The 19,456-nt window shown below is 40.6% G+C and overlaps 2 long non-coding RNA genes across 2 annotated transcripts in view; both read right to left on the bottom strand.

Moving 5' to 3' along the window:
• LOC140910737 (uncharacterized) overlaps positions 1–6,287 on the bottom strand; it is a 53,180-nt gene extending 46,893 nt beyond the window's left edge. Inside the window, exon 1 of the long non-coding RNA XR_012158708.1 lies at positions 6,038–6,287. This is a non-coding gene — a long non-coding RNA (uncharacterized lncRNA). The remainder of the gene's footprint in view (positions 1–6,037) is intronic.
• The window catches only part of LOC140910740 (uncharacterized), a 184,496-nt gene that overhangs the window by 71,179 nt on the left and 93,861 nt on the right, over positions 1–19,456 (bottom strand). The window lies entirely within an intron of this gene.

Here is a 19,456-nt window from a genome sequence, read left to right as displayed (position 1 = left end):
TCTACCTTAACATTATAGAAGATTTTTTAAAAGTCAGATTCGTAGATTTCAAGGCCACTGTGATCATCTCATCGAACCTCCATTATTACATAGACCATAGAACTTCCCTGAAAAAGTTCCTACAGCATCTCTTTTTAAAAACACATCCAATCTTGATTTAAAAATTGACAGTGATGGAGAATCCATCATGACCCTTGGTAAACTGTTCCAATGATTAATTACCCTCACTGTTAAAAATGTATACTTTATTTCCAGTAAGAATTTATCTAGCTTCGACTTCCATCCATGGAATTGTATTATACTTTTTTCCATTAGATAGAAGAGCCCATTAGCAAATTTGTTGCCCATAGATATTAGACTAATCAAGTCATCCCTTAATGTTCTTATTAAGCAAAATAGATGGAGCTCTGAGTATATTACCATGAGGCATGTTTTCCAGTCCTTTAGTCATTCTCATGGCTCTTTTCTGAATCCTCTCCAATTTATCAACATCCTTCTTGATTTGTGGGCACCAGAACTGGGCACAGTATTCCAGCAGTGGTCACACCAGTGTCAAACACAGAGGTAAAATAACATCTCTACTTCTACTCAAGATTCCCCTATTTAATACAAGGATTGCATTACCCACAGCATTGCACTGGGAGCTCATGTTCAGCTGATTATCCAGCATGATCCGCAAATCTTTTTCAGAGTCATTGCTACCCGAGGTAGAGTCCCCCATCCTGTCTCTTTCAGGTCATTAAAAAAATGTTAAAGAATGTAGGGCCAACAACCAATCCCCCTTTACAATTATATTATAAGACCTATCAGTTATCCAGCTTTTAATTCATTTAATGTGCCATGTTAGTTTTATGTAATTCCTTTTTTTAAAATAAAAATGCCTTACAGTACCAAGTCAAATGCCTTAAAGAAGTTCAAGTATATTATAGCAACACTATTATCTTTATCAAGATATCAAGTGACTTTGACAAGATCTGTTTTCCGTAAACCCACGTTGATTGGCATTAATTATATTACCCTCCTTTAATTGTTTCTTAATCAAATCCTGTATCAGTCCATCCATTATCTTGCCCAAGATTGATATCAGACTGACAGGCCTTTTATTATCTGGATCATCCCATTTACATTTTTTTAACTATTGGCAAAACATTAGCTTTCTTCCAGTCTTCTGGAACTTCCTTGGAGCTCTTTTTAAAAACTATTGGATCCAAGTTATCCAGATCTGCAGATTTAAAAATGTCTGACTTTAGTATCTGCTGTTTAATGTCCTCCTGAATTACTAATGGAAGGGGAAAAAGTGGTATATGATATGACTATGTCATCTGTTTTCTCCCTCAAACACAGAACAGAAATATTCATTCAACACGTCCATGTTTTCTGCAATATTACTGATAATTCTATCATTTACATCTAGTAATGGAACAATGCCATTGGTAGGATGCTTTTTGTTCCTAATATACTTAAACTCCTTCTTATTGTCCTTAACTCTGCTGGCCATAGATTTATCCTTGTGTCCCTTTCCTTGCTGTATCAATTTTCTACAATTCCTAGCTTCTGGTTTATATTCATTACTATCAACTTCCCCTTTCTTCCATTTGTTTTATATAATATATAGCTCCCTTCATTCCCCTCTAAACCGGGCAATTTTTAAAACCAATATAGCCTTCTTCCTTAATTGTAGCTTTTTGGCCTTCTATTAAAGTGTTCTTAAACAATTCCCAATTATCACCCACATTTTTCCGATTAAATTCTTCCTTCAGATGATTTGATTCAGAAGTGTTTTCAGTATTTATAGATTACTGGTTTGGGTTTGGACTTTAATTTGTTTGCATATTATAAATCTGATCAAATCACAATCACTTATATCTAAGCCATAATTTATTTTTATTTCTGCGATAAATTCCTCTTTCTCTGTCAAGATGAGGTCTAATACAGAATTCCCCCATGTTGAGTTAGAAAATTCTCATCTTTAATATTTAGAAATTCCAAGGATGTTTTAGAACTGGCAGCATGAGACCTCCAGCGTGTCACACATATTGAAGTCTTTATGGTCACATAACTTTTCCCCCTACACATTATAAATAGGTGTGTAATTAGACAGTTATCCTGTTCACTAGTGTGATTTGATAGTCTGTAGCAGACACCAACTAATACTCCATCTTGTGCTTTATCTGTTAGAATATTGATCCATAAGCAATTCAAGATCTTTTTCTTCCGTTATCAATGACTCAGAATCACGTAATGCCATTTTTGACAGAGTGCCACTTCTCCTCCTCGTTTGCCCACTCGATCCTTCCTAACGAGATTATAACCATTGGTTTTAACATTCCGGTCATAGGAATCATCCCACCTGATTTCAGAAATAGCAAATAGGTCAAATTGATGCTCATAAATGAGCAATTACTCTTCCTCTTGTTTGTTACCTGGCCTCCTAGCACAGGTGTATAGGCAATTCAAACATTTCTTCTCTTCATGTTCTTTGGTTAATTTTGTTCTCAATATTTCGACTTTGCACTAAATGAGTTCTCATAGCTTCACTCTTTTACCCCATGCCCCCTTTTGTTATTAGTTTAATGCCCTTTAATGGTTCCCTTAAATGGTTTAATGGTTCCCTTTCTATTGAGGTGGAGGCCATCCAAACTATGCAGCCCCCTCTCCCTATAAAAGGAGGATCAGTGTTTCATAAGAACAATATCCTCCACCCTACACCGCTAACCTAGCCAGTGGTTCATCTCCAGAACCTTCTGTCTTTCTGTGCTCTTGGGACATGAAGGATCTCGAAGATCACTGGGATGTTCTTCCTCTTCAGCATGCTTCTGAGCATGGGTGGCAGGTATAGGAGTTTAGGGGAGGCTCAGCCTCCCCAAACAGGATGCGGCACACCTCCTTTTGGAGCGCTGCTACCTAAAGGGCTCCCAGGCTGTGGTCCTGCCCATGCTCCACCCCAAGGTCCCACTCCTGCTCATCCTCTTCCCCCATGGCCCTGCCCATGCGGCTCCTCTTCCCACCCCACTCCACCTCTTCCCCCCAAGGCCTTGCCCTCACTCCGCCTCTTCATATCCTCACTCTGCCTCTTCCCATGAGGCTTCTACTGCCTGCCACTCACTCCTCTCTGCCCTTTTCCCCAGGTCCCCACCACTTAATGTGACAGGTGGAGAGGGGGCAGAGAGGAGCAAGCAGCAGGCAGTGGGAGTCCTCAGGCGAGGGGGCCAAGTGAGGACGGGCCTTGGGGTGGAGCAGAGGGCGGGGCCACTGTTCGGCTGCCAGTGCCCCCCCCAACTCTAGAGAGCTTCCGGCGCTCATGCCCAGCCTTCCCAAATGCAGGAGTCACGTACTGCCCAGGCTTCCGAGTTCCCTGAAGTCATTTATTATCTGTGAGAAACCCTGCAATGCAGTATCATTACTGCCTATATGAATCATTACCAATGGCTCCTTGCCCATTGACTTCAGAAGCCGATCCAATCTCAGAGTGACCTCTCGTGCCTTGGCTCCGGGAAAGCAGCACACTGTCGTGTTGTTTGCCTGTTCCAAATCTCTTAGGATTTTATGAAAATCTCCCCCATATGCATAATCCAGCATCTACTTTGAAATACTTGTTCTTATGCAATATGTTGTACATAAGATGTATTATTTCTTTCACAAATTTATCTGCAGGGTTCTGGTTTTTTCAATAACTTTTTACTTCATTTACCACTAATCTGAAACCAATAAAAAGACCAAATCCTCAGCTGGTGTAAAATTTACACCAGCCAGTGCAATGCCAAAGTGCCTAGCTTGAAAACAATCCTTGAAAACAATGCCAAAGAGCCTAGCTTGAAAATCTGCGCCCTCACCACCCTGGCCAAAAAAAAAACAAAACCCTGCACTTACCACTAAGTACTCTTGGAAAGGGACCTTCCTAGCCTTCTCTGAAGTAATCTCCTTAATTAGCTCATCCAAGTCTATCCACCTTGCTTCTGAGTTCACTGTAGAAATAATTGCCAGATTGTTTAACTTTCCTGACCCTTTGATGTTCTTAGGTAGGTCATAATGAAAGGTGTTTCAGGAAGCTAAAATTAAATCAGCAGCCACCGTTACAGGAAGAGAGCAAAAATAAAAAGGAAGTGCTGTTTGTTTTAGGGAAACCTGCATCTAAAGACCCTTTGTGAATGTAGCTAAGGAGATTAATGGGCACCTTTGTTTCCAAGTCATCCTTAAAGATTTGTTTATAAGAATTGGTGAAGAGTTCAATCTCATTCTCAAAACAGAGTTTAAATCCTCAGGGTAATTGCTTGCTAAGTTTCAAGCGTACCTCTTTACACCAATGCTGCTGAGACTTTCCAGTTTCTCACCCATCAAAAAAAGCAAACTTTTCTCTGACTCCATCATATATTTATGCAGCCTACCATCCAATTGTGTCAATATTGTGTCTAAGACAGTTGAAAACCTCACATTCAAAATCCTTTTTTGGGATCTGATGACTTTGTGTCCTTTTTAAGTTCCCCTGGCATTACTTTCCTCCTTTGAGATCATTTCTATTTGAACTGCATGGATATTCCTAAAATTTCAACCTGTGAAGCACCAGCTTTCTTGCATTCACTGAACACAGAAGACCATAGTTCTGATAAAGCATCTCAAAGGCCACCAAGTAAATGAGCTATTTGAATGTCAAGATCCAGACTGGGCAGTTTTTTAATCAAAATGTTAATTAAAAAATATAAGATATAATATACTATCTCAGCCAAAACAAGAAACAAACACTCTGAAATGTTCATTTGCAAGTTAACAGCTTCTGACTTAAGTTCTGGCACAAGATTAAACGAGATCAAGGCTTCATACAAAGTCAAAAATACCATCCGCATGATCTCATAGTGGGTGGATTGCCTCTACTCTGGGTGACCATCTTGCCATGCTTTAGCATTTTAAGGTAATGTTAATATGCTTTTTCAACACATCCCAACAACTAGCAGAAGCATGAAACGAATCTTCGAACAATTCCATAAGAACAGAACACTTCTTCAATTCAGGAGAGCTTTGGAGTGCAATCGAACGAAGAATTTAGCTTTTCTAACCTTGTCAAAAATAGCCTGCCAGACTTTTCTTGCAATCCTACCAATGACTCCTTTTGGATAGTTACATCACCTTTGCAGCACCAAAATTTCTATATGATCTTGCACCTTGTAAGTAATTCAGGTAAACCCCAAAACTGCCATTTTGAGGACTAATTGCTCATCTGAACCTCTCAAAGCTGTCACCTAAGTACAGCAACATATCCAAGAGAAAAGGCACAATATTGTGCCTCATGTCCTTCCGCGGCTGATAGAAGGTATGTGCACGTTTTTCAATTGTGTGACCCTTTTCTAATTGTTCTGCAATTTCCATCCAGTGAGTGAATCCCTCTACATGTTCTTTTGAATGTTCATACTGGCATACTTGCATGCTAAAGTGGAAAAAGTTCACAAACCCAGTTTTACAGTTTGCAGTAGATGAGGAGGAATTTGGCTGGAAAAAAGCAAACAAAGCAAAAGAGAACAAGGAAGCAAGAGTCAAACTGTACATCAACCAAGATCACTAGCATAACTCCCCATTAGGAGCTGACAAAGAACCACTGTTTTCTTTGCATTTTCTAGGCAAAAAGTCTTGGTCTAAATTAACAATGGGACAGCATTCTATCAAAAACAGCAAACAGAACCCGTCAACTGTGGCCAAGTACTCAGATCTGCCTTGTCAAAGTCAAAATTCTGCCCCCATGTTTTCAATAATAGAACCGTTTTCAGTATTCATGTCCATTACAATCACACTAGCAACCAATGGCGAACTTTCTGTCCTAGAATCAGAGACTCTAGGACCCAACGAGTCAACACTAACCTCTGTGCCAGAATCAGAGATTCTGGCACCCAACAAGCCTGACAAATCCAAATCAACATCCTCACTCGCTAAGGAAGGCACAGAAGTGTGAATAGAACTGTTTGCAGATTGTTCATGAGGAACATGGTCAGACTTCACATCTCAAGAAGCTCTGTGGACCACTTGCACTCTTTTGATCTTTTTCACAGACCTGCGGCAGCTTGCACTGTTGAGCGCCGCTCTTGTGCTTGTAAGTACTCATGTTGGAAATCATGGCGGAACATCAAAGTTCACCCACGAGGCTCTTCATAAGTGAATTGCTAGGTCTGGAATCACTGCGGTAGCAGACGAAAGATAAATAATATGTCTGCGAAACTCTGAAAGAAATCAGATATAAGGTCATTTTCTCTGCAACTCAGCACTATATCCAGTGCTTAAAGTGGAGGAGGCTGCAACCTTCCCCCCCACATCAAACCTTCAAGTATTTTTTTGAAGCTTGAGAGGAGTCACTATGGCCATCAAAAGCTTCTTCCAGAGCTGCTGCCCCATATAGCTCCCCAGGCTGTTTCCTCAGACAGCACCCTGGGCTCCCACCCTGCACCATCCACTCATTGGCCTGTCCTTCAGTAAAGAGGAAGTGGTTGGTGCCTGTGTCCAAGGGGGAGCAAAGCAGAGCCTAGGGCTAGGAGTTGCAACAATCCAAGGAGTGGTAGAGGTATCAGTTCTTGAGGTGGGGAGTGGGTGGGGGGAAGCGCAGCCTAGAAGCCGGTTAGGGGCTGGAAGAAGCTACGGGGGGCACAGACCCACCCACACTGGTTGCCCAGCACCTTAGGCTCTGAGCAGGGCCAGCAGAGAGGGATGAGATGGGGTGGGAGCAGTGAGGATGGGAGAGCAGAGGCAGCAACCAGAGCACAGGTCCCAGAGACTCAGAAACCCCCCAATTTCCACTATCACTGCAACCCCAACTCCAGAGATACTGCACACCCCACTGAATCTCACAGCCCCACCTGTCCTGTATCCCCACTGAGACCCCCCAAAACTTAGAGACCCCCCAATCTCAGTGAATCTCACTGCACCCCTATCCCTGGAAAAACCCTCAGCTGTTCTGGTATGGATATTAATGACATCTACAAAGCACTAAATGGGACCCCAAACACACCATTTGGGGCACTAAATGAAGGCTAGGGCCCCACAACGGAAGAGTAAAAAAACCCAAAATAATTAATAGCCATTTGAACACAGCCCTGCACCATCTGAGGAGCTCACCCAAGTCACTGCAACTCTGAAGGTGAAATTTAGCTGAAAGCCTGAAACCACCAAACACCACCTTATGACACCCTATACCATGCAGAAGAACAAGTTTTGCTTCGCTCCAACAGGGAATTATAAATACACATACACTCAAGACATTATATGAGCATTATTGAACCTCTCAAACATGAGAGGAGTTTCATGTTTGTCACAAAACCCTGATAGTTTTGTGTGGGTTGAAGTTTTGTAACGGACGTTTTGCACAAGTCTCCTGCTGAGTAGATAACGGTCTGAGATGTGATTAGCTTCATCGATTCGCATCCACTTTCATAGACCCTCCTTTGTGCACACCCCTGACTGTGGAAGAAACACAGTGTGATTCACCATACACGTCTAAGATCAGAAGAGCCCAACACTCTGAAAAGGCTCTCAAATGAAACAGTTTAATCACGTCCATATTCTGCAGGTCTATTTTTGGCAATAACAGCAGCCTCATGTACAATGATATTTTCTGTTCCTTAAATTGCCAATTGTATTGCTGATTTTCTTGTTACAGTAATATCCCCAGCAATTTCAGATTCATACTCTTTGTCTGCAGTTTTTTGTTCCAGAAGACTATGTTCACTGAGAGGGAGAACTGGCAGATATTTGAAAGATTTTTAATTTTGATGACCAGGCCCCCAATCCTACAATGATTTACACATGTGCCCAAGCATATGCATCATCCTGTTGACCCCAAAGCATTGCAGCTAAGCATGTGGGATCAAGACCTAAATGGTATTTGTTCTTATATGTTTCTGCATCCAAAGGAATAGGGCTGAACATTTAGTTCCCCACTGCACTTTAGATCAAAAGACAGCTGGCCCTGTGCTCGAGGCACTGAGATACAACCTGGGAGAGCTGGGTTCCTGCTCTGCCATAGACTCCCTGAAGGACCAAGTCACATAGGCTATATCTACACAGCTCATAGCAGCAAGCCTCTCTGTCTGGCTCAACAGACTTGGGCTTGCACTACCATTCCAAAAATAAGTGTGTAGACAGCACATTGAGGTTGCAGCTTGGGCTGGATCTTGGCTTCTGAAGCCTACAGCTATTTTTGGTGCAGTAGCACAATCCTGAGTCTGTCAAGCCAGGCTGGGAAGCTCACTGCTGCAGGCTATGTAGACATACCCTTAGGTCCTGATCCTGCAAATGATTGCACCCAGGCAGACTATTACACCCATGCCGAGCTCTGTTGTGGGTACAGCAAGTCACCTTAAGCTCCTTAACCTCTCTGCGGCTCAGCTCATCTGTAAAATGGGGATAATACTTCCCTTCCCTTCTCTCACCTTTTCCCCCCCTCACTCTGTATTTATATTGTAAACTCTTTGTGGCAGGAACTATCTTACTATGTGTAGCCCTGAGCTCAGCTCTAAACTGGCCTCTAGGTGCTACCATAATGTAACTGAATAATAATAAGAATGATGACAAATCAGTGTTTATTTCTTCATACACTCCCCTTCAGAGTGGCCAGCCGCTAAAGGATTACACCTCTGAACTCAACATATTTTATGGCTCCAAACTAATTACATCATTTATATTCTGGAGAACTAAAATGTGGGGAGTTACATTGAGTCTGCATGGTAAGTGCCGGCAGAGATAAGTGCGGGCATACGGAAAACCCCAAAACCACAAGCTTGCAGGTGTTCACTGACAGAGACAGCCAAGTGCTCAATAATAACCCCTTACATGGCAACAATGGTCATGAGCAAGGGTAAACATAAACAGGGGCGAGGAATTTAGCAGGAAAATTAGAGGGCAATTATTGGGCCGAGACTAGAATTGCCCACCTGGGAGGGGGAGGGCTGGTGATTACAATAAAGGGGAACACAAAAGGATCTCGGTGCTCACTCCTTGAGATGTTGGGGAGGTGAACGGGTGGTACAGCTATGCTTCCGCAGGGTGTCGTTGAGCTTCTTCTACAATAATCCGAGCCATAACCGAAGACTCCAGTCTCTGTGTGTTCCTGTGTCCCGCCGTTGGTTGTGTCTGAAGACATAGGATACCCCAACATAAAATAGGGTGGATCATAATTACCTCTTGTGTGAAAAATGACTCATAGACTGAAGTGTGCTGCTTATTACAGTATTATTAGCATAAGTTGTTTTAGGGATGTGGTAAATAATTCCTCAGGAAATATGCAAAAGCAAATAGGTTTGTTAACTTTCTTCAAATATTTTTATTTAAAAATGCAGGTACAGTATATTGTTTTCCACTTTAACTGTAAAGGTGTGTTTTCCTTTTTCTAAGTAAAGTGTTTGGAAACTAAGTGCAGTGATGAAAGTAAGAACAATCTGGGGAAAAGCTGATATTCCAAGGCTTGGTCTACATTTAACAACTTATAATTGTGCAGTTATGTCAATCAGGTGTGCGAAAAAGCCATAAGCCTGAGTGATATAGCTATGCCAACAAAAACCCCAGCGTAGACACATCAGCTTTACTGGCATAGGTAACGTCATTTAGGGAGATGGTGTTCCTACACTGGCAGAAAAACTTCTGTTGATGCATGCTGCACCTACACTATGGAATTATCCCTGCCTAGGCTCTGTCGTGTAGACAGAGCTTTAATCAACACTCAAAAGAAATTGAGATGAGAAAAACATCATGGTCTCAACCTGCAAGGGGCTGAGGGCCATATTTTTGAAGGTATTTAGGCATCTGACTCCTCTTGATCTCAAGGGGAGTTAAAAATTTGACCCTGAGTGCCTTCTGCAAGGCATTAAGTCCCCTGAATTCCAATTGAAGTTATTGGGACCTGTTTTTATCATTGACTTCAGTGGGATCAGACTTAGGCCAACACTGGGCACTTTTATATCATTTATTATTTGTATTGTGCTAGTACGCAGAGACCCCAAACAGAGACCAGGACCCCACTGTGCTGCTGTTGTACAAACAGAACAAAAAAGGGGGACCCTGCCCCAAAGAGCTTACACGCTAAGTGATTTTTTTTAAATCCCTCCCTCTGTATATAACCAGCATTTCACGCAGATAAACAGTAATTAGCAAAACTGCGGAATAGAAGTTGGAAAATTAAAATGAAATCTCAGATGAGAAGAGCTCTGGGCTTCCTGATGGAGGAATAGCTGCTTAGTCCCAAACAGAGTTTCAGAAAGTGATATTATTTCCAAAGGCAGGATTCCTCCAGACTGCAGTTTGACAACCCAATTTGCCTCCAAACAGATTACAGTCACCACATAGACATTCTTCATTCCTGGATGGATGGAGGGTGGGTGGGTGGGGGAAGGTGGGTGATGTAAGATGTGAATCTGAAGCAAAGATAGCATGAGCAGGCAGTATTAATTCCAGTGCACCCAAATCCGGTTTCGTGTCAACAGGAACAAAATGCACAAGAAGCTTGTTTGAAAGTCTGAACTAACATTCATTGGGTTGGTTCATTCAAGCCTGGTCTTCCTTTCAAGTGCTGTCACATGTGTCATTCTAGGCTCCAACAAGTCCCTAAACTCACTGTGAAAGTCAACCACAACTACCAAGTTGCACCTCGTTTCAGGTTCAAATCAGCATAAGAATTCTACAGCAAGTTTCATATTGAGTCTATATACTAAATGCCCCCTGACAATTCAGCCAGGGAAACAAAGAAAAATCCTGCCTCCCTAGAAGTTAATATATTAAAATCTGCATCCAAAAAGGGAGGTCTGCTTAAATGCTGCCTGGGAGGAGAAGTGGCCTTGGAATGGTCGCAAAGTGGTAACAGTTTGTAGGATAACATTTCATAAGGATTTTTGGGACAAAGATTTGTGCATTCATTGGGGACTATCCTTAGTGTTTGCCCTAATTTGGAGTGGCTGAAACTGAAAATTTGAAAAAAAAATTACCATTCTGAGTTTATATTCTCAACCTGTGCATCTTGTATGTCTGAACTGTACTGCCAACTTCTAAATTCAGCTGTGAGCCCATCAAGAGCAGAGACTGTGGCCTCACTCTATGTTTATACAGCACCAAGCACACTGTCATCTTACACATAAAAAGAATAATAGTCACAGTTGCACATATAGAAGGCTAATCAATGTAAACATAGGGTTTCTCTAAATAGGAGGCTAGCGGAAGCCAGACGGCATGAAATCACAGAGAACTGTTTCATAAACTTTTCTTGCAATCAAATCTAATTGAAATAACACAAGATTGTGGGCTTTAGCAGGTGGGCAGCACGCACAGCTGCTTCTGCCAGTTGATTTCCAAAGAATACATACATAAAACATTTCACAGAGGATGACATCTGGGGAAAAAGGTTAACCTAGATGGAATGCTCATTTTGAGTCTTCATTCTTCCAACAGCTTTCTGAAGCATGCATCCTTAACAATACAGGCAGAAAAAAAATCTAAAGCAATTTTGTCATTTGCAGCAAGCTACAATACAGATGTGCAGCTTTATCTTGCTATAAAAGTCTTCAATTATGATTTGTAGTTTTGATTTAATAAAGAAATCAGATGAGCCAAGAGAACCTATGGTAGGTCACTGCAGAGAAGTTCAGATTGGTTCAGTCTAGCAGAGGTTTTGTGTGATTTTGACCAGAAAGTTGGCTATTTGGGTTAAATTTTGCTTTAATCTTTTAGTTGTGCTTGAAACCAACACTCCAAGCAAAACATGGGGGAAGGTGTGTGGAAGCAGGGGACCCATATGGACCAAAATGAGGGTAAAACAGATTTCTATAAAGCCCATGAACAGACTCTGATAAGTTTTATATATCTGTACTGAATACCATAATTCTGTTGGACAGGTAACCAATTGCCCATTCTTTTCAGGGTTTGTTTTCCATGTAACTCTCATTCTTATAGATAAACGCAATATAAAGACCTATATGGCCAGCCTGTTCCATTTACTACTTGTATCAGAAATTGTGTTTTAAACACTTCATTCTGCAGAATCAGGAGATTCCCATGCAACAGCAAGAGCAACCAGAAGAGAGACTGCATCAGACAACAGCAAAACCGGATGTAAAATACACCGTTTCATATTTCTGAACTCTTGGACTACCCGTGTGTACCCGTGTGTACACACAGTCCACTGAATACTTCAGAAATCAACCAAACTTTTAAAATGAAAAGTACTTTCCCCAAAAAGTAGAGCAGGGAAACCACTGACAATAGCACTATGTCGAAGATGAAGCTGTTTCAAAGCAGCTCTGAGAATCAGCCCTGTGGTACTATGACTTAGCAAGAAATGACTGAGTATGAAGAGACTTCTTGTAAAAGCACCCATCTCCTTTTTGTAACATAGAAATCAGTTGACACTAAGAAAGAATCAGTGACAAAAGAACCCCCCAAAAGGCAGAGTCCCTGAAAGGGAAGATGGAGAGGACACAGTGTTGAGAAAGTTGCCAAGGAGGAAATCAAAGTGGTCTTTTGAAAATGTTTTACTTTAGAGAGACCAAATTTGTATATTAAAATATAACATTTGGTTCTTTATTTGTAAGTGATCATAAAGACAATTAAAAGGCAGTCTCTGGCCTGAACAGCTTATGACCTACAGTAGATCGAACCCAACAACAATAGTAATGACATGCGGAGAGAAGAGGAATGTTTGGCTAGCGATCAGGTAGAACAAAGAGTGCAACAATATGACTGTGTGATTGCTTTGGGTTCAGCCAAACCTTAATGGTCTCATTTTCTAACTCTCTTCTAAGTTATTTTAGAGGTGGTAAGTTAAAGGAATCCCTTAGGGTTATTGAAGGGTTTTGTTTTGTGTGTGGTCTCACGGAGATATTGTGGGGGTGTCACCAAGCTATAGCCTGGTGAGCCAGGATGACTTGATCACTGCAGGAGAAAAGAAAAAAAGGGGGAGGGAAAAGGAACCAAAAAGACTGAAGTAAGACTAGAAAGGATTTATCAGTATTTAGTTTACCATTATCTGCACCCAAAGTCTTTAATCCAATTTCCCCATAAACTCTCTTACCTCTCATGCAAGTGTAAAGGTTTCTAGGGATGCAGACCCCAGTTGGTGCCCCACTATCCGCAAGCTCAGTATCTTTATCCCAAGGTTATTGTCTCTTCTCCTGCCCCTTTCTGGAGCTGTGTTTTCCTAGGTACTCTTTCTGCCCCTCCCCCCTTGAGTGTTGCCTCTCCCCCTTGTACTGAGCTGGGGTCAGTTTATATAGGCCCAGACTCTGCCCATTCCTAGCAGCCTTTGGGAGGATTGGTTAATTGGAGTCGGATACTTGGGGATTTTTTCTCCTCCCCTATGTGACAGTTCACTCTGTCATAATGAGTTTGTGGGAGGAAAAGCAGTGAAGATAGAAGATGATGGGAGTTGGAATAGAGGACCCAGTACAGATTCCAATGCCACTTATTAATATCTAGTTCTCAAGTAGCACTTTTCCTCTATAGCTCTCAAAGCACTTTATAAATAAGGTCTGTATCATTTCCTTCATTGTATAGATGGGCAAACTGAGGCAAAGGGAGGGGAAATGACTTACCTAAGGTTACCCAGCAAACAACTGGGAGAGCCAGAAATTGAACGTAGGTCTCTTGAATCCCAAGCCAGTGCCCTATCCAATAGGCCACACTGCCTCTCTGGAACTTCTGGAGTTGCAATTCAAATGTATATGTACCTGGCTTCTACAACTCCACATCTGACTTGCTGCATGTCTCTTTGTAAAGTATTAGAAATGCATGTGTCCATGAATACATGCTGTTCTCTCTAGAAGTTATATGCTGAAGTACCATGGTAACCAACTGTGACATGCACAGAGAAGTAGGTTTAGCATGTCAGTATGCATGAATCTTTTAGGGCCTTGAAATTTTGCTCTTTGCAATAGTTTTGGAGACTCCAAAACCATTCAAAATGAATTGGTGAAAGATTGTTCACTAATTTGGTCTGACCATAGCTATATTGTACACATGGTACGCCAAGGACAGAAACCAGGTAACCTTTGGCTCTACCAGGTAATCTACGCTTCTACCATTTGGATTAAAGGAAAAACTTCTTTAGCTGCCAGTAGGAGTAAGGATTTTAGCTTTCAAGGGCTGAAAGGTATAAGTACACACTAGTTCATACAGTCAGTTGAGAAAGGTCTTTAATTGCCTATAGTGCAAAGAGGTATTTTTAAAATTTCTTTAATACAGGAAATATTTTCAAATGATGGTATCAAAGCTGGTAAAACTATGTATTGCTATTTCAAACATATGCAGACTGAATATTCCAAATTGAAACGACCACCTGATCTTACTGCTGTAACATTTCCCCTCCCTTATCCCCAGTCCAGATTATTCCTCATTTCAGACTGTAACCGCTTCAGGGTAAGAGCCATGTTTTTATCTATCTGGACCATGAACATTTGTGATGCTGTATAAATAATACCATTAGCTTGATTCACTGCCATATTACAATGGAACTCCTATTTGCCTGATTCATTAAAAATTGCACCCAACATCTGTGCGGCAGATGTAGTCACAGGGTTGCACATGCATCTAAATTTGAGGTTCTGAAGCATTGGCTGGGCTTCTATACCACAAAAGATGCTCATACTTTTTAAAAATTGGATCTTGCCTTGTTACAGCTATATCAACTGAAAATGAGTTCACATTTGTAGATCTAATACCACAACGAATTAGAATTACAGATTCTAGTATCAGTGAGAATTAGAATTATGTTAATTACATGAAAATTTGACTTAAAGGCCTAAAGCCAACATTAACCATTTGCATTTTTATATTGACCACATACATCCAATGATTGCATTGTTCATGCAGCAGGTCAGGTGCGGTTTGGCATGGGGGCGGGAAGAAATCACATACAGGTGAAATTTTGATTATGTCAGAAATATTTGAATAAGCTTGCTTTAACAAATCAAAACAGTAATTACTAGTAGTAGGAAACTTTATAATGAGGCTGAGTATGAAGGGAAACTGTTTTGAGCAAATGTGTATGATCAGTGTAATGATCACTACTAATCAAAGACTAAGTTGCTATTGTTCCATATTCCAGAGAAGAAATAGACACATATTGACACAAATGACACATATTGTATGGCACAATAATAATTCTCCCTGGAGTATACTGCACTTATTGAATGGCTATTTTAATGATTTGCCTAATGACTTCAACCTGAGAGCACATGATCTTGTAATTACATGGCTCAGGAGCCACATCAACTAATCAAAGTGCTCCTTCACTCCAATTTTGTGCTGTTTCAAGCCCTAGCTAGCAAAGCACTTCAGCACTTGCTTAACATTAGCACATGACTAGCCAATGGGACTACTGACATGTTTAAATGCTTTGCTCTTGCCACCCCTCTCCCAGCCCCCAGCCAGCACTTCCATGCGGGCACTGACTGCCGCTCCCCGTTCTTGTAGTTGCTGAGTGAGACCAGCAGACAGAGGGAACACAGGCTGCTGGAAGTGAGGGAAGGAACCAGCATGCAGGAACCAGCCCCAGAGAAGTGGCAAGGTGGAGCAGTGCTGGCTGCCCACTCAGGTTTGGCCCTGTGGCCCCTCCGTCATGACAGTGGGGCAGTGGGGCCAAAATTGAGTGAGTGGCATTGTGACTGGATGCACAGGGGCTGCCACGCCTCTCAGGCTTAGCCCTGCTGCCCCCGTCATGACAGAGAGGCCGTAGGGCCTGTGGTTTGTATCATGCGTAAATGTATGCACAGCTGCAGGCACCGCTGTTTACCACATTCAGAACTAAAGTATTGACCCCTGTCAGAAATACCTTTTCACTGAATAGACAAGATCAAACTTCAGCACTTAAAGCAAATAACCTAAGAGGAAAGATAGCAACCAAATCTAACTTCGGGAGCAGATACGTAGAAACCCGTAAGAATTTCTAGTCAGTGTCATTTTTTCTTTGAAACATGTAAAATAATATACACTGTTTTTTAAAAAGGCTTTGTTTCCTAGGACAGCACGCCTTGCAGGAAAGGTCTGAAATAATATGTATCCACGCATCAGCCATTTAGCTATTAACAAACAGAGATAATGGCATTTGGGAATGTTGTAAAAGCCAGGGAACTTGGCTGCTCTGAAAAATGAAATCCAGGGGTAATGAGTCACACTAGACGTGATCCTTTAAAAAGAAACCTTAGCAAACGCTTGGATTTTAAAATAATTTTGCTGAGATCAAGTGAAGCTGTCTTCAGCCATGATGAAAAAGCTAAAAGCCAGTATCTCACTGTGCAGATAATTCCAGTAGCCTAGCAGCATTCATTTGCAGAGTGCTCAGACTGATAAGAGTCTAGTACTGATGTTAATATGAACTACACTGTGCGAGTATACATTACACAATCACTGCATAAACACTATCTGCCTTCATACAGCAGAGTAGCACATATGATTATTATCATAGTGAGATGATCATGTTATTTTTTTTTCTGGAGGTCTGTCTATTTATAAGACACCAATCTCCACATTTCTTAGGTCCTCTGAACACTTGTCTGAACAGAGAGGCTGCCTGCTATTTTTCCTTCCATTCTCACCCAGGTTTCAGGATGACCAACTTTCCGCGCCTAACATGTTTTCTTCTGCAGCCCACCAACATCTTTACTGACTTAGCCGCCAAAGGCATTGCTAGAAAGCAGCACAAGTGCTTCTGTCCCACCCCTGGCTAAAGTGGTTCTTCTTCAGAATTCCCAAGGTGCAAAGGACTAAGATTGAATTACAAACTCTGTTACCTTGGTGATAACATGTTGTACTACCAACAGATCATCTGTCCAGCTTGGCTTCTCAAACTAACACGCTATTTGCATCTTCTGGTTAAAAGTTAGAAAACCAGATTTATTTTTCTTGAGCTTCACACGGTAGGGTGAACTGCTTGAAATAACAGAGATTGAACTCAACCTGACCTAAAGTTAAACCAAAGTTTGTTGAGTTCTGAAAGCAACTGGTTCTTGTTGTTGCTGCTGCTGAAGAAATACTGTTTTTCATTTTTGTGCACCTCATCATTTCCTCCTTCCAGGCTGTTTGTGATTCACATGTATCTCAAAATTAAAAAAGTTAAAATGAAGGCTGTTGATTAATCACAGTTAACTCACGCAATTAACTCAAAAATTAATTGCTATTAAAAAGTTAATCGTGATTAATCGCACGGTTAAACAATAGGATACCAATTGAAATTTATTAAATATTTTTGGAAGTTTTTCTACATTTTCAAATATATTGATTTCAGTTACAAAGTGTACAGCCTCACTTTATTATTTTTAATTACAAATATTTGCACTATAAAAATGATAAACAAAAGAAACAGTATTCTTCAATTCACCACTTACAAGTACTGTAGTGAAATCTCTTTCTCATGAAAGTGCAACTTACAAATGTAGGGTTTTTTGTTACATAACTGCACTCAAAAATAAAACAATGTAAAAGTTTAGAGCCTACAAGTCCACTCAGTCATACTTCTTGCTCAGCCAATCACAAAGAGAAACAAGTTTGTTTACATTTACGGGAGATAATGCTGTGCACTTCTTAATTACAATGTCACCTGAAAGTAAGAACAGGCTTTCACATGGCACTGTGGTAGCTGGCATCACAAGATATTTACATGCCAGATGCGCTAAAGATTCATATGCCTCTTCGTGCTTTGGCCATCATTCCAGAGGATATGCTTCCATGCTGATGATGCTTGTTAAAAAAATAATGCGTTAATTAAATTTCTGACTGAACTCCTTGGGGGAGAATTGTAGGTCTCCTGCTCTGTTTTACCCACATTCTGCCATATATTTCATGTTATAGCAGTCTTGGATGATGACCCAGGAGTCTCAGATGATGACATGTTTTTGTTTTAAGAACACTTTCACTGCAAATTTCACAAAATGCAAAGATACCAATGTGAAATTTCTAAAGATAGCTACAGCACTTGAACCAAGATTTAAGAAGCTGAAGTGCCTTCCAAAATCTGAGAGAGATGAGTATGTGGAGTATGTTTTCAGAAGTCTTAAAAGACCAACACTCTGATGCCGAAACTACAGAACCAAGATAATCAACCTTCTGCTGTGGCATCTGACTTACATGATGAAAATGAACATGTGTCGATCCGTACTGCTTTGGATTGTTATTGAGCAGAACCCATCATCAGCATTGACACATGTCCTCTGGAATGGTGGTTGAAGCATCAAGAGACATACGAATCTTTAGTGCATCTGGCATGTAAATATCTTGCAACGCCGGCCACAACAGTGCCATGCAAATGCCTGTTCTCACTCTCAGGTGACACTGTAAACAAGAAGCAGGCATCATTATCTTCTGCAAACGAACTTGTTTGTCTGAATGATTGGCTGAACAAGAAGTAGGACTGATTGGACTTGTAGGCTCAAAAGTTTTATATTGTTTTATTTTTGAATGCAGGGTTTTTTTGTGCATAATTCTATATTTGTAGGTTCAACTTTCACGATAAATGTACTCGTATTAGGTGAATTGAAAAATACTATTTGATTTTTACAGTGCAAATATTTGTCATAAAAATATTATAAAGTGAGCACTGTACACTTTGTATTCTGTGTTGTAATTGAAATAAATATATTTGAAAATGTAGAAAAAAACAAAAATATTTAAATAAATGATATTCTATTATTAACAGCACAATTAATCGTAAAATTTATTTGTTTAATTGCACAATTAATCGTGATTAATTTTTTTAATCGCTTGACATTCCTGGTTATAATAATAAAACAACACTTCCCATCTGCCTAAAAAAGTGCACACAGAAGTTAAATGCCAGAGAGAAACCTGCTCACTTTAGTGGCTCAGCAACAAAATCTCACGGAAAGAAATGACAAGGCTAGAGGAAAAGTACATACCTGTCATACAATACATCTTCTAGGCTCTAAAGGGAGCATACGCTAATCATTATGCATTGAACAGAAACAACCAAGGTGAAAAAATCCAGGCACATTCCAGTTTTGTCACAGTGGATTTCTTATCGAGATCTCTTCAGGCCGACCTTTTTGACTACTAAACAAATTATCATTACAAGATGTAGTAGAAGTTAGCACTTCAGTACTCTGCTTACTGACATGTAACACAAACCACAATATTGCAGCTTTAAAGGACTTTATTATGCAGCTGAGAATGTTTTTTAAATGTTCAAATTAAAATTGCAGCTGTTCATATTTTTTACTGTATTATGTGATATTTATTGAAACAGTAAAGAAATTATATGCACGCTACAGCACACGGCACCGTTCTGTAGAATATTTGTATTTTACAGATATGTTACACTAGAGAAACTGATTTTGAACACATAGAAACAACTGAGGTATAAAATGCACAGCAGAAATGTCACTGATCACTGATGTAACTATTACATTCAGGAGTTTGCAAAGATTTAGTTTTACTGTTAGCCAAGGTTCCAACACTTTCTCGTTATCTAAAGTTACTATGTGCTTTCTCA

This window comes from Lepidochelys kempii, chromosome 4 (assembly GCF_965140265.1).
Source record: "Lepidochelys kempii isolate rLepKem1 chromosome 4, rLepKem1.hap2, whole genome shotgun sequence".
NCBI classification, from domain to species: Eukaryota; Metazoa; Chordata; order Testudines; family Cheloniidae; genus Lepidochelys; species Lepidochelys kempii.
Note: the sequence above shows the minus strand (reverse complement) of the source record. Positions and strands in the feature narration are given on the sequence as shown.